The 10,648-nt window shown below is 39.0% G+C and overlaps 1 protein-coding gene across 1 annotated transcript in view; it reads left to right on the top strand.

Moving 5' to 3' along the window:
• arsk (arylsulfatase family, member K) overlaps nucleotides 1-353 on the top strand; it is an 88,640-nt gene extending 88,287 nt beyond the window's left edge. Inside the window, exon 9 of the transcript XR_005634403.1 lies at nucleotides 41-353. The gene's annotated coding sequence lies outside the window, so the exon portion shown is untranslated. The remainder of the gene's footprint in view (nucleotides 1-40) is intronic.
• Nucleotides 354-10,648: the final 10,295 nt, after the last annotated feature.

Genomic DNA, 10,648 nt, shown 5'->3' on the forward strand with positions numbered 1-10,648 from the left:
TCACTAGGGGGTGCCCCAAATTTTTATTATTGTTTGTCAGGTCTCTTACAATAGGAAGAAAGGTCCTGTATATCAAAGATGAGAGACTGGTATGCTACACAAGACTGAACTGAGGAGATCAATGGAGAGAAACCTTAATATCCAGTCTGTTAGTAAGCTCTGGAACATCCCTAAAATATAAAATGCCCTTGAATCATGGAGTATAACAAAATGCTGCAGCATCCAAGGTACAGATTTTTCCACAGAACTAAGAAAACTATCTAAATCTCTGTCAATTCTTTGTACCCTCCATGCAATTTATAACCAACTTACCCAGACCCAGTGGGCACCAGTCCATTAGAAGTTGAACACACAAACACAAACACCATCAATTCACCAACATTACTCTACATGTCATTGCGAGGAAATCAGAGCACACAGACGAAGCCCACAGGGAAAACATGGAAACTCCTTTAAGGGGGCTTCTGAGATGTGAACTCTAGTCTGCTTATTGTGAGGCAACAGTGTTACCAGTGTGGCACCCTTCATAACACTGACTTATTCTAATTGTAATGCAGCATGGGGCTAGACCCGATCATATTTATCATCAAAAGTCAACTTTGTAGGAGACACCAGTCGAAGTAAACTTTTCATTAAATATTAAGCCTGGAGGAGGAGAAGTATTAAAGCACTGTAGATATCATTGCTTTCTAACATATGGGGTGACCCAAAAGTAGAAATAGCATTGATAATTTATTCATCTGAACATTACACATGACAGATGTGCACATTTAACAAATTCACTGTGTTCACACGGTCCCAGGCACTGCCCGTCACACTTCTTTTTCTCTTTTTCTTTTTTTGTAGTCAGTTGGCCCAAAAGCACCAACATTTTGACTCCAACTTGATTAAAAAATAATGAGCACAATGGTAAGCTCTTTTTCATTAGGCAGCAATAAGGGAAAGTTGCTGGGTGATGATTGTTAATGCAAATCTAGTCAGCCTGAGTCTAACTGGTTACGTACATTTGTATGATTCAATTAGCTTGGCCAGGCTTAGTTCATCTACTAACGCGATGTCATGGTAAGTAGCATGAATGAACAGGCCTTACTTATAAACAAAATAAATTTTATAGATAGTTAATTTTTAAAAATCCATTTTTTAGCTGGGTCTCTAGTGATACTCTTTCATTGCTGGATTGAACTGATATCTCACCCCAGGTTTACATGGAATCTGTCTGTTCACGCAAGTCCGCATAAGTTTTTCTCATTTTTCTTCACTCATCCCACACTCAAGCATTTACTAGTAGCTCTAAAGTGGTCTTGTATCAGTGGATTTCTAGGCTTGGGCCCCTGTTGCCCTCTCTGGCTCTCAAAAGGGCACCATCCCTGAGCCTCTGACTCCTACTGCCAAGCTTGCATCCCTGCAGCCCATGGCTCTACTTGCAGGACGCCCCACTGAGCCCTCCTTTCCCCTGCAGCCACGCTGCCTCTCTCCGGCATGTCACTCCAGCTTCCAGGTTGCTCAGCTAAAATGGCCATCATTCCCTGAGTGTTGGCTGCATGTTCCCTTTAGGGACTTCTTCCCAGCTTCTCTCTCTCTCATTCTCCGATCATCTCTATTGTTCTTTCTCTTTTCTCTGATTCTTCTCTTTGTTCTGTGCATTCTCCTTTATTCTTGTGCCGGCTTTTTCTCATATGCCTCCGTGGGTGCAACATCTCAAGCGTCCACCGCAGGAAGCCAATGAAGCAATTAAGACAGATCTCACTCCAATTACTCCACCAACGCCCCGCAGCTGTGTGAGCACACACACCCACAGAGAGGGAGTCAGCCAATTAATTATTTATTTATTAAAACAACCACCTTTTTTTGAGACACAGACCCACTATATCACACATACTTTGCCTTATTTAGTCTTGTCTCAGACTGCTTTATTTCTTATCTTACCTTATTTTAGACCTGCCTGGCATTTCCACCTCACACCAGTCTTATATTATATTATCTTATCTTGTCTTACCCTTTTCTATCCTGTCCTGTCTTGTTTTGTCTTGTCTTGTCCTAGCCTACCCTTCCATATCTTACCTTACCTTACCCTACCATACCTTACCTTGTCTCATCTCATCCTATCCTATCCTATCCCAACTTATTTCTTATCTCATCTTATCTTTTCTTACCTTATCTTGTCGTGCCCTGTGTTGTCTTTTCTCAGCTTATCTTTATTTGCCTTGTCCCATTCTGTCCTGACTGTGTCCTGTCTTATATAATACTCTCTTATCTTCTTTTGTCTTCTCTTTTGTTCTTTTGTGAAATATCTTGCATTGCCTCATCTTGTCTTTTCTTATCCTGCTTTGGCCTTCTTTGCCCTGTCTCTTGTTGCCTTATCTGATCTTGTCCTGCCTTATCTTTCTTTTTCTTATCATATCTTGCCTTACATTATCTTTGCAAGTCTTATCCTATCTCACCCTGCCTCATCCTGCCTTGCACCACCTCACCTTATCTCATCTCATCTGTCTTGTCTCATCTTGTGTACTGCTACAGGTCCAATTTAGAGTGGTGTGAGGGGAGTCAGAGAAACAAAGTAGTCTGTTCCTTCGTGAAGGTAATTGGGAAGCTTTTTTCATGAATGAGAGAACAGCTAAGCACCAGTACTTCTCAGGCAGGTGCTCAAAGAGATATAAACCAGGAGTTTATGGAGTACATTCCTTATCAACCGAAAAGGCTTCTTTCAAAGGAATGTCTGAAAGGGACATAGTTTAGGAAAGAATGCAAGTTCAGCTGTAGGATAATGAACATTTGTGAACAAATATCTTTTTTCTCTAATGCTAAAATATGCACAAAACTAACGAGAACAAAAAACAATTAGCTCTAACACTAGAATACTCGTAGAAGCGAATAAATTAAACAAACAATTCACCTCCAATCCTTAAACTAATTTAAAGTATCAATTTACCTTTCAGCCTGAAAAATACAATTCGGTTTTGAGATCTCACAGAGACCAATTAAATAACAGGTATATCCTTGGGATGTGGAAGGTAAATTGAAATAACCAGAGAAAAACACATAAAGATATGGGGTAAGCAGCAGAACTACTTTAAACTAAAACTACTGTAAATAATTGTGCAATTATTACCTTAAACATAAAATGCTAATCAAATAAAAAAATTAACATACACTCACTGGCCACTTTATTAGGTACACCTTCTTGAATTCCCCCTTTTGCTTTCAGAATTGCTGTAATTCTTTGTGCAATAGATTCAACAAGGTGCTGGAAACATTCTTCAGGGAGTTTGTTCCACATTGACATGATAGCATCAGGCAGTTCCTGCAGATTTGTCAGCTGCACATCCATGGTGTGAATCTCCTGTTCCACCACATTCCAAAGGTGCTCTATTGGCCTAAAATCTGGGGCCTCATGTATAACGCCGTGCGTAGAACTCGCACTATAACATGGCGTAAGCACAAAAGCCGAAATGTGCTTACGCACAGAAAAATCCAGATGCAGGAATCTGTGCGTACACCAACGTCCACGTTCTTCCGCTACATAAATCCCAATCAGCGTGAAAAATAACGCTCGTGCACGCGCTTTATGTAACGCCCAACTCCTCCCAGAATTACGCCTCTTTGAATATGCAAATGAATATAAATTGCCCTTAAGCTCAGCCTTCTATGAAAAGACAATGGGAAAAGCACAGGGGAAAATATAAGAATTTCAGCGAATACCAAGTGGAGGCAAAGGAAAAATGTACTATTTGTTCAAATAAGCCGTGGTATAATCAACAAAAGGAAGTTGATCGAGTGACATAGCGTGTTGGAGAAACTTGAAAGCTCACGTTCACAAAATCGCATAGTGCCGGAAATTAAAAAGAAGTCACATATCAAAGTCGCAGTGAAAAGGCGAGTTGTAGCCCACTGTCTGAGTGTCATATGAAAGCTTATTAGGGTACAGAGAAAAAAAGGCACACAGTGGGGAAATAGCACGAAATGTCAACTTCAATCTCGACATTTCCACTTTAATCACGTAGTTTATTTTTCATTAAAGTAGAACATCATAAACTTCATCTTAAAATCGTTTAATTAACCAGTTTCTCAAATCACATCGTAATTAAAGTAGCACGTTAAATGCTTTGTTTTGTATTTGATCTTCTATGTGCTCTATGTGTGTGAATCACTACTTGCTTTTAAACCGCTCTCTTCCTCCAACTGGACACAGAATCCATTACATTCGTGATATTACAGCTCTCTGAATAACTAAAATACTGAGACGTATACGTGATATCATTTTTATGATGATAGGAGTTAAAGCACGTTATTAAACGTGTTTCACTTCAATGAAATAATTTATTGCAGCAGTACTCAGGGGTGGCTCTAGGCTTGTGGTGGCACTGGGCAGAAGAAGAATCGGTGGCTCCTTCGCCCGCCAATGTCAATATGGTATCTTATGCACGGTGGATGGCCACATCCGTTGCGGACACTGCATAGCCGTCTCGTGCTCATGACACAAGCATTTAACTTTTGCCGAAATGTGTCGCTGCGTTTTTTGCTGTGTTGTTATTTTCTCTTTCTGTTTTATATTCAATATATTTTGGCGTAGCCGTCACTGCAGTCCTTGCTTTTCTTTCCCCAAGTAGCCGATTGCCACACAATCAGCTCTGTAATAGAAATTAAGCCATCTGTAAGCTTAGCCGATTCTTCAAAATGTTTAAGGAACATTGAAATATCTTCGTAGTACACGTTTAATTATTCTATCCTTCACGACACTCCCAGTGAAGAATATAGATTATTTAAATGAAGTTAAAGTTTTATCTGTATAATTTAAAAAACATATTTTGCTGCATTTCACCTTAAAAATGACATCATATGTAAATATGCGCTTTATAAAGTGGCTCAGGTTGTGCGATATTATAACTATAGTGCAAGTTTACAGTGGGGTGATTGTACTTATAAGTATAAACAGTTCTACAAGGTGCATTTGATTGAGTGCATTTAAAGTTCTTGGGATGAAACTGTTTCTGAACTGTGAGGTCCGTACAGGAAAGGCTTTAAAACGTTTTGCAGTGGCTGAGACAGCGTGTCCTTGAAGCTGTATATCGATAATTCTCTTTCCGATCAGCTGATGCTGTGATTCACACTCAGATACAGTGATATAAATACTCTGAGTGGTGCAGTGAGAGTAATATGGAAAAAGATGATCCGCTGTGGCAACTCCTAACGGGAGGAGCTGAAAGAAGAAGAAGAAGAAGAAGAAAGAGAAGTGAGAGTAACAACGCTAAAGCAGTTATGGTATTTGGAATACTATGGCTATTCCCTGGACCATTATATTGTTACAAGTTAATTACAATCAGATGCGTTACAATAATAAATAATATGCGGTTAGTTTCAGTGTATTTATAAAGCCGCGTCAGGAAAATAAGGTGTTATCACACAGGAATAGTAGCACTGCTTTGACGCTGGGTGCCGCCAGTCTGCAAAACCGAGCGGAGAACTTGCGTACAACAAGGTATGAGGTACCGTGGAAAAGTGCGTGGCTTTACGCCAAGTGTAGGTTTTATACATCGCGATTTGAACGTGGAAAAGTTCTTACGCAATATTTCTGTGCGTACGCACCGTTTATACATGAGGCCCCTGGTGACTGTGGAGGCCATTTGAGTACAGTGAAGTCATTGTCATGCTCAAGAAGCCAGTTTGAGATGATGTGAGATGATTTGAGCTTTGTGACATGACACATTATCCAGCTGGAAGTAGCCATCAGAAGATGTGTACACTGTGGTCACAAAGGGATGGACATAGCCACAATACTCAGGTAGGTTGTGGCATTTAAATGATGCTCAAAAAAAGGAAAATATCCAGTGAGCAGCAGTTCTCTGGTTGGTACTAAGAGGCCCAAAATGTGCCAAGAAATATCTCCCACACCATTATACCACCACCACCAGCCAAATGCTGACGATATCATCCAAATGTTGCAGCAGAAATTGAGACTCATCAGACCAGGCAACATTTTTCCAATCTTCTATTGTCCAATTTTAGTGATCTTGTGTGAATTATAACCTTGGTTGCTTGTTCTTAGCTGTTGGGAGTGACAATCATTGTGCTGTTCTGCTGCTGTAGCCCTGCTGTTTCAAGGTTCGACATGTTGTGTGTTCAGAGATGCTCTTCTGCATACCTCAGTTTTAATGAGTGGTTATTTGAGTTACTGTTGCCTTTCTATCAGTCGGAAGCAGTCTGGCCATTCTCTGACCTCTGGCATCAACAAATGATTTTCACCCAGAGAAGTGCCGCTCACTTGATATTTTCCCTTTTTCAAACTATTCTCTTTAAACTCTAGAGATGGTTGTGTGTGAAAATCCTAGTAGATTCAGTCGGGTTTTAGAACAAATCACAGCACAGAAACTGCACTCGTTAAAGTAGTAAATGATTTGCGAGTGAATGCAGACAGAGGCCATTTATCTGTTCTCATCCTCTTAGATCTGAGTGCTGCATTTGACACCATTGATCACAACATTCTTAGAAATCGCCTTAAGTCAATGGGTGGGCCTCTCTGGCACAGTCTTAAATTGGTTTGAATCCTACCTGACAGGGAGAAAATTCTTTGTTAGTTGTGGTAGTTAGAACTCGAAGACACATGATATCCGATATGGTGTTCCACAAGGCTCTATCCTGGTCCGCTGTTATTCTCAATCTACATGCTTCCGTTAGGTCAGATTATCTCAGGGCACAATGTGAGCTACCACAGCTATGCTGATGACACACAGCTGTACTTATCAATGGCACCTGATGACCCCAATTCTCTTGATTCACTAACACAATGTCTGACTTGTATCTCAGAATGGATGAATAGTAACTTTCTCAAGTTAAATAAAGAGAAAACTGAAATCTTAGTGATTGGCAATAATGGATACAATGAGGCTATTAGAAATAAACTGGATACATTAGGATTAAAAGTCAAGATGGAGGTAAAAAGCTTAGGGGTAATTGTTGACTGTAATCTGAATTTTAAATCGCATATTAATCAGATCACTAGGACAGCATTTTTTCACCTAAGAAACATAACAAAAGTTAGACCTCTTATATCTTTGAAAGATGCTGAGAAATTAGTTCACACATTTGTTTTCACTCGACTAGATTACTGTAACGCACTCCTCTCAGGACTACCCAAAAAAGACATAAATCGTTTGCAACTAGTGCAAAATGCAGCTGCTAGAATCCTAACTAGGAAAAGAAAATCCGAACACATTTCTCCAGTTTTAATGTCACTACACTGGTTATCTGTGTCATTCAGGATTGACTTTAAAATTCTGCTTATGGTTTATAAAGCCTTAAATAATCTCGCCCCATCTTATATATCGGAATGTCTGACACCTTATATTCCAAATCGTAACTTCAGATCCTCAAATGAGTGTCTCCTTAGAATTCCAAGAACAAAACTTAAAAGAAGTGGTGAGGCGGCCTTCTGCTGCTATGCACCTAAAATCTGGAATAGCCTGCCAATAGGAATTCACCAGGCTAATACAGTAGAGCACTTTAAAACACTGCTGAAAACATATTACTTTAACATGGCCTTTTTGTAACTTCAATTTAACTTAATTTAACTTAATCCTGATACTCTGTATGTTCAATTCATCATAATAACTACTCATGGTGATTCATGCTCTAGAATCCGTACTGACCCCTACTCTCTCTTCTGTTTCTTTTTCCGGTTTCTTTGTGGTGGTGGCCTGCGCCACCTCCACCTACTCAAAGCTTCATGATGCTCCAACAATGATGGATGGATTACAAGGCAGAAGTCTACGTGACCATAATCATCAAGTCCTTCCGTGAGAACCCTAAATCCAAAGAGGACTGTTTGATTTATGTTAGGTAGAATGCCCAGAGGGGACTGGGCAGTCTAATGGTCTGGAATCCCTACAGATTTTATTTTTTTCACCAGCCGAGTTTTTTTTTTGTTTTTTCTGTCCCCCCTGGCCATTGGACCTTACTCTTATTCTATGTTAATTAATGTTGACTTATTTTGTTTTCTTATTGTGTCTTTTATTTTTCTATTATTTATTATGTAAAGCACTTTGAGCTACATTTTTTGTATGAAAATGTGCTATATAAATAAATGTTGTTGTTGTTGTTTTCTATTGTCATTTTGTTCAATTGATTTCTTACTAAGTTGTGTACTATACTCTTTTGCTTTAGTATATTTTATGTATCCTTAACATTTGGTCTACAGTACATCACTTTAGTACAACTAATGTTATTTTTTAAATGTGCTGCACAAATAAAAATTAATTGACTGTTCTTTTTAGATGAGAATAGGGGTAGGGGTATGAAAAAGTGAACGTTCCCACTGATGTACTGACATACAGTCTAGGATAGGACTCCATCTTGAACATGTTGTTACTGACAGTAAAGTGATAGAGCACAACAGTAGGTAGGTTAATTTTTTAGTTCTTTGTTTTTAGCAGTTTTAACAAAAGAACCCTGACTGTGAAGCAGAGAAGTATCTTTAATAATCATATTAATTAACAGTAAATAAAATCACATTCCATTGCAACAAAGCGACTTCTTATAGCATAATGAGTGAATATTGCCTCCATGTTCAAAACATCGTGAGTGACCTTGAACTCTAGCTAAATCTCCAAGGCTGTATCAGCATGCTGACATGATAAATAAAACAGAGAGGCTGCATTTCGGGACAGGTTTATTTGCTTGGTTTATTAAGGATCCTCTTTGAAAGAACAAGCATGTTATTTATATATTTGGTTCTCTTTTTTACAGTCACATAATTCTTCCAGTACAAGCAGGCAGGAGCAACAGCTAAAATAATAGTCTTTGCTATAAAACCTAAAAGCTAACAATATTTTAAAGCAAAAGGGTATTGTTGTGGCGTGAAGTTTTGTATATAAGTTGATGAATGTTTTGTATGTCTTTATTTTTAAGTCAGACAAAGCAAACGTAATATTAGTGTTTTATTTCAGTGATGAGAATAGCAATGATTTTATGTCTAACCAATCCCTGTGAGTCTTTAGGACTGAATCTGGATGTGAATTTAATGGCAGGGTTTGAAGAAGTGTGTAAAACCTGTTTGGCAAGGAGGATTCTCTGCAAGACATTCTTAATAATTATTGAGATGGATTATAATCCATCCCCAGATGAAGGCCACAAACCTACAGTAGCTGGCAAGCTACAGCTCAACAAATGGTCTTGGGTGCAGGTGTGAAAAGCCAGTGTGTGCTCTCATTCATTCTGAAGTATGGCTGTTTGGGACTGTAGGCCATTCTGTATCTCGTCTCTCTATTGGTGATTTGGACATAGAATCTATAAATTTGGTCGCTTTACTCCTCCCTCCCTCTCTCTCTCTCTCTCCCTCTCTCCTCTCTCCCTCTCTCTCTCTCTCTCTCTCTCTGTCTCCAACACACCATGGCCATGAAGAGAAAGCCATATTGAGAAAGGCATGTGGCCTGTCCTGAAGAAAGCTGACTAGAAATTGTGACTTAACTAGAGACATTTAGTGAGAAGTCAAGCAAAATGACACCTTTTACTGGCTAACGAAAAAGATATGCAATATGTAAGCTTTTGAAGCAACTCAGGCCCTTTCTTCAGGCAAGATTACATTACGGTACAACACCCTAGTACTAGAGACATTTAGATAACTATGAGTCTGTGCGCCGCCTGAAGCTACACATCTGGTGTTTATCAGGTTGCATGGTTGCCAATATTCACATGTACTTTGCTTATTGTTAATTTTATGAATATTATCAATAATGCATTGTTTAAAGTTGTAACTTTATTCCTGCTTGTCCTTTTATTCTATGTACTTGCCTGAGATTATAGATGTAGAAGAGAAGGTGAGAGGAAGTACAACACTTTATAAACAGTGGTAAGTCTATGGGATTTGAGACATTGTACACAATAAAGAATACAAAGACGAAAAGTAGAGTAATATAGAACTGTACCAAGACAAAACAGGTATTATTATTTTACAAAACAGGTATTATTATTTTTATATTGTGTTTGTTACATAGGGATCTTAATACATGCTGCATATAAAACCATTTTATATTGTACTGCAGGGTTCTAGATAATAATAATAATTATACTTTTTCTTGCTGCAAGTCTAATGCACAAAAAAGAATATTACTATATAAAATCATTTAACATTTGACCCACAACAGTCCCATGATACAATAAAAGAAAATCTTTGATGTGCTATGATGCAAACTCTTCAGGACCATTTGATATTTCATGTAACTAGAAGGAAGTTCTTTTATTGGCTCCTTCTTGTGTCACGCACGTATATCGGAGGACGTCCTCACAGGCTTAGATGAGGTACAGTATGTAGTAACCCGCTAAGATTAGAGAGGGCGCTGCTGCTAACTTTGTCTTCTCCGTCTATCCTCACAGCACCGAGAAGCCACCCGGTGAAGGCATTTGACCCTACCCCTTGTGGTCCAGTCGCCATAAAACTGCGGCCGCTCCGTTAGGAGGTATCATATACTGACCAGAGCAACCCGCTGGATGGAGCTCTGCTAGAACAAGCTTTTGTTTATTGTTTATTGAATTGCTGCATATGGGATGCATGCCACATAGCATTACTTCTTTTCATTTTGTATTTCATTGTCTGTGGACAGTAAAAGGGATGACCTAGTTGGTGCCCCTAACTTTTTTATTATGCTGTTTGGAGAAC

The sequence above is a fragment of the Polypterus senegalus genome, chromosome 7 (assembly GCF_016835505.1).
Source record: "Polypterus senegalus isolate Bchr_013 chromosome 7, ASM1683550v1, whole genome shotgun sequence".
NCBI lineage: Eukaryota > Metazoa > Chordata > Cladistia > Polypteriformes > Polypteridae > Polypterus > Polypterus senegalus.